The sequence below is a fragment of the Delphinus delphis genome, chromosome 2 (assembly GCF_949987515.2).
Source record: "Delphinus delphis chromosome 2, mDelDel1.2, whole genome shotgun sequence".
Taxonomy (NCBI): Eukaryota; Metazoa; Chordata; class Mammalia; order Artiodactyla; family Delphinidae; genus Delphinus; species Delphinus delphis.
Window position 1 is genome coordinate 88,410,933 of NC_082684.1, and position 6,000 is coordinate 88,416,932.

The window sequence follows — 6,000 nt, forward strand, 5'->3', positions numbered from 1 at the left end:
GCAGAGCCTGGGTTTGAAACCAGGAAGTATACCTCCAGAGTTAGTGGAGACATCTTAAGCCCAGCCCACCTCCTTGATGCTGAGACCCTGAGACAAAGACAGACTAAGAGAGAAGACTCTCTGTACCACCAGGGCTTCATAGTATACCTGGATCTTCAAAGCATTCTTGTCATGCAGAATCTGCCTCATTTGTGACTTAATATTTAAGACATGGCAAAGGAGAAATGGAGTGTGAGAAAAAGCAGTGTTGTGTCCATTTGTGTGAAATAAAAGATATATAACAGGAAGAAATTTGCCTTGGGTAAGAGTGGGCCTAGAAGGTATGTCTGCTCATTGGAACCTCTCTGAGCATAAATCTTGAAGCATTATAGAGGAAGCAGGTGTCTTGTTCTGCTCAGGTTGTCATAACAAAATACCATAGACTGGGTGGCTAAACAACAGAAATTAATTTGTGCTGGACAATTTATTTTCTGGCGAGAACTCCATGCCTGACTTGCAGATGGCCACCTTTTTGCTTTGTCCTCATATGGTGGAGAGAGAGTGACCACTCTGGTGTCTCTTCTTATAAGAACGCTAATCCTATTGGATTAGGGCCCTGCCCTTATGACCTCATTAAACCTTAATTACTTCCTTACTATAAATATAGTCACATTAAGGTTTAGGGGTTCAACATATGAATTTGGTGGGGGGTGTGGGGGAGGGACACAATTCAGCACATTAGCAGCAGGGAAGGCTTAATCCAGACCCCTTGCTCTATGCCCAGAAAGTTGGGGGCATGTTCTCCAATGGTAGGGCCAGCATTCTACTATTTTGGAAGCAGAGATTAGAGGCAGGGGTGAGGCTTATAAACCTCTGCTAGGAGCTAAAGGGCACCCTGGGTACATGTAGTGATACAGTATTTAGTGTACACTTCACACATTCTGCTGCCTCTCTCTCAGCATCAGAAGTTCATTTGCTCAGAAGCTCTAACAACTGTGGCCCACAGGTCCACAGCCTGGGGCCAATAGGTGTTCAGTTTTAGGGTCTTGAGAAGGACTTCCTGGCCTCCAATATTCATTTAGTCAACAACTAAAGAGCCAGGCAATCATCTAGGCACTGAGGAAGTAATCCTGAATCAGACAAAGTCTACCTCCCTCATTTGCTCATCATTCTTCAAAGCCCTTTACAGAGCACAGAAACTATATGGTTACTTCCAGACTTTGGTTCCCAGGGAAGCAGCCAATCTCAGGTCTTTTCCTGAGGACAGATTTTGATCAGGCTGGAGAGGAGGAAGACAGAGGATGGAGAAAAGGAAAAAGAGAGAGGGGCCTTTACCTCCAAAGACTCTCTTTTCTGGCTTCCTGTTTATCTGTGCTGTCCTTAGTGCATGTCTCAGACATGGCCCCTCCTCTCTACGCCCCCGTCTGACCCAGGTTGGACCCCATTTCCCTCTCCTTCTCTCAGGTGATATGCACAATGGTTTCCTGGGAAAGGCTTGCGGAGGTGGAGAGGAGAGGAGGGAAGCGAGGAGAGGAGGGAAGCGAGGAGATGGTAGCAATCACTCTGTTCCATCTTTCTCACAGGCAGGTCCTACTCTTTTAGGCCATGGAGTCAACAGGACTGGAAAAGTTCTTGAGAACTTGACGTACAGACTAAATCACAGGCAGAGTTTGCAGACTTCAAAGCTAGCTCAGCCCGCCTGCCCTTCCCTACTGTCAGAATTGCCTTAATTCCCTTCAGGAGAATGCCATTATACTTATCTTCATTGCTTCACTGCTTGTGGAAGGCTTTATCAGTAACTAGAGAAGCTTCCTGAGGAGATGTGAACTGAGGGGCTGAATCAGTGCTCCAGCTACAATGCCTCTATCAGCACCCTCTGATTAGGGGAGACAAGGAAATTTTGAAACCTACCGATTGGGAGTTTGTGATTCTCCTTGAGAAATACCCAACTGTCTGGATTCAAAACTAAGATTTCCACTTAACAGAAGTTGGGCAAGTTGCTTAACCTCTCTAAGTCCTGGTTTTTATAAAATAGGGGTTTTAAAAAGCAGTAACTATCGGACTTCCCTGGTGGCACAGTGGTTAAGAATCCGCCTGCCAATGCAGGGGACACAGGTTCAAGCCCTGGTCCGGGAAGATCCCTCATGCAATGGAGCAACTAAGCCTGTGTGCCACAACTACTGAGCCTGCGTGCCACAACTACTGAAGCCCGCGTGCCTAGAGCCCGTGCTCCACAACAAGAGAAGCCACTGCAATGACAAGCCCATGCACTGCAACGAAGAGTAGCACCCCCAGCTCACGGCAACTGGAGAAAGCCCATGTGCGGCAATGAAGACTCAGCGCAGCCAAAAATAAATAAGTAAATTTATTTTTAAAAAAAGGCAGTAATTATCTTGGAGGGTGTTGGGAGGATTCAGTGAGATAATGCATGAAAGGTCCTTGGCTCAGAGCTTGGAACCAAGTAAGCTCTCCATAAAGGTTAACTATTTTTATTAATAATAATAACTGAGTTTTTGGTAATCACATGAGGACATGCTTTGTATGAGCCTTTTCTCTCTCCCCACTAAAGGCCTCTGTCAAGTTCCACTGAGCTCATTCAGTGCCCTGACGTGGAGCTTGACAAAACCTCATCAGTGTCTGGACTGGGCCCGTGGTGCCTGGGTGCCTAGCTTCAGCAAGACCTCCCAGGCAGTCACCACTAAGGCTGCATTCTCCTATTATGAAGATAGGGGATATACACTGATACTTGCCGTACTATTTCAAAGAGTTATTGCCAGGATCCAGTGTGTCAATGTACAGGAATGTAATCCATGCAAGGAAAAAAAGCCATACAGATTCAGTGCAACGCCTTGTCACCTTGAAATGCTTCAAGATTTATGCTCAGAGAGGTTCCAATGAGGTTCCAATACAGCTAAGGGGATATAACTTAAACCAAGTGATAACAGTATACATGTGATTGAAGTGTTAGCCACTTGGATGTCCCCAAAGCCCTCTGGCCTACTGGGAACCCCCATCCTTTAATATTTAAATAAAATTGTCTTGAACCCCCATCTCCTGTAGAGTGAGAATAATCACCATCATTCCCAATATTTCTGAGAATTCTTGGGGCCTCTCTCCTTGTTGTCTCTGGCACTGTTTGCACACTTCTGCTGAATTTTCTAGCTTTGCTGGGTGGGCTGCCTTTTTTTTTTTTTTTTTTCAATATCATATCCCTGCCCCCATCTCCACCCCAGCAGCCCTGAACACCATCTGGCTTCCTGAATTCTCCAAGCATCACTGGCACCGAGCTGTATGTGTAGCAGATTTTACTGAAGACTTGAGGGAAGGAAGGTGAAGTTGTAGCTCAGTACAGCAAATGTTAAATGTCCCTTTCCCTAACTGCCCCTGAAAAGACCTCACTGGCCCACTTTTTACATAGAGATCCAGCAACCACCCTATTGCTCCATTTCCTTCTTCTCCTGCCCTCTTCTACCTGCTCCTCCTAGGTTGATCCAATAATTCATGCTATATTAAGTGGGACAAAATAGACACACCACCTACTGAATGCTTACTTTGTACAAGGCACTATGCTAAGTGCTTTTACATTTCTCAAATAACATACCTTCTCACTTTCCTTTGCTCCAGACAATCCAGGCACATATCCTAGGAGCTTCTATTTTTTTCAACAAATAAATTTTACACAACTTTTACGTGCTAGGTGCTGGGATCTTTGCTCTAACGGAGTTTCATAGCCAAAGAGCCAGTCAAGATAATTTGCTAAAAAACCCCTAAAAACCCCCACAATTCTCAATGAGGAATTCTACTGCTACTTTTATACAAACTTTTTTCCCTCTGGACTACAATTTAAGACAACATTATGACAAACAGCAATATTAGAGAAAAATATAAACAATGCCACGTGATTGACATATGAGTAGCTCAGGCAGTAAAAGAGGACAGTGAATTCATTGGGGACTGAAATAGAGTCCAAAGGCTTTCAGGAAAAGGGGGAGTCATCTATGCTGGATCTTAAAGGATGGGTGGCATGAAAATAGGAAGAGAGAGACTTCCCTGGCGGTCCAGTGGCTAAGACTCTGAGCTTCCAATGCAGGGGACACGGGTTCAATCCCTGGTTGGGGAATTAAGATCCCACACACCATGCAGCAAGGCCAAAAAAAAAGAAAATAGGAAGAGAGGAGGAAGGCATGGGAGGCTAGGGCAGGATGAGCAGTAGAGAGTCATGTTTAAGAGCAAGGACTCTGGGCGCAAACTCAGCTCTGTCATTTGCTTACTCTGGGACTTTGGCAGATTGTTTCATCTCTCTAAGCCTGAGTTTCCTCATCTGGAAAACTGGGCTAGCAACAGTACTTTCCTCAAAGGTGTGTGGTCACGATTAAATGAGAAAATGCATGAAATGCATTTCAGGCTTGGAGTAATGCCTGAAATATGATAAGTGAACAAAATAGTTTTAAAAAACAAGCAAAGGATCTATATTAGGATCTTTATACGTCAGCTATTAAAATTTTGGGATCATCTTACCATTTATACAAATGTTTTTTTCCTTTTACTTTTGTTCATTTAGTAGGCAGGTTCCAAATCTTGTAGGCAGATGTACTTATCATCACTTCCATTTTGCAGAATCAAGATTCAGGAAAGTTAAATACTTTCCCCAAAGGCATGAGGTCACTTTGCTCATGGAGCTTCTGACTCCAAATCTTTCTAATCCTGCCTTAAAAGTAAAACAAAACAAAACAAACAAACAAAACCCCACACACACAAAAACCAAAACACACACACAAAAACCCAAAGAGACAAACTCTGAAGTGGTTAATAACAAATAATTTGGCCAAGGATTACTTTCTTATTACTTGTTTTCCAAACAAGGATAGACTGTTACCAATGGGATATAGTTAGAGCATCTAGGGGGAGGGTCACGAGTGAGAAACCAACATCAACTTTCCTAGACTTTGGCCACCTCACAATTTAGCCATGGAAAATAATTAGCCAACTATAAATCAATAAGGAATACTAGAGGTCAGACTTTTCTAATCAAAACCCAAGCTAAAAGTCTCCCAAGAAGTTCAGCAAATAGAGAAGAAAGATTCCAGTCCCAGTCCTGTAAGACTAATTGTGGGAGGTAGTTGTTAATGCTGAATCTCTAGAACACATGAGCGTGCTCACAGGGCCTCACTGGGTTCTCCACAAGCATCATCCATTCCCGTCATAAAGCCTTGACTGCTCATCCACCTGCTCCGTGACAAACATGCCCTTAGCACTGTCTGCCTCAGTCACCAGCTCCACTCTGCAAGGACTGAGGAGGCCCCCGCAGGCATTCCTGAGGCTGTTTGAGTTCTCTCTATCACAGCTTTCTCAGGCAAAGCACTGCAAGGTATAAGTAGGAGAGGTGGGAAGCAGAGAGGAAGGGGTTTGAGAGAGAGAGAGATGAAAGAGGAAGGGAGGTAGAGTCAGAGAGATAGAGAAATTACAAACAGGATGTTGGGAAAGAATCTTTAGGAATAGGATTCCTTAACACCAGGGCGGAGAGGTTATATAATTCCTTAGGATTTAACCATATTTTCACTCTGCTTTCTGTGGTGAGATAACATTTGGTTGATCTTTCAATTAGGTATTTCTAGAAACTCTTTACTGAAAAAGCAGGTTATCCAACACTCGGTCATTGAATTGGCCAAGACTAGTGCTGCGGAATGGAAGGGTATTTATCATCTCCCTCCTCTATTTCCACAGCCTCCACACATTCAGTGTCTCACTATGCTGAAAGGAACCCGTGTGGGAGACAAAGCTAGAGAGAAAAAGACCTTAAATTTCTCATAGGCAAAATTTTAAAAAGCAGCAGAATTCCATGAAAAATGGCAAACATTTCAAAAAATAAATCATAGTTGGATGTATAAGACATTAAAAAATAAGGGGGTGTTTGGAAAACACTAGTCATCATCACCCCTTTAAACCTGGCTTTTTTTTTAACTTTTAATTTTATGTTGGTGTATAGCCGATTAACAATGTTGTGATAGTTTCAGGTACACA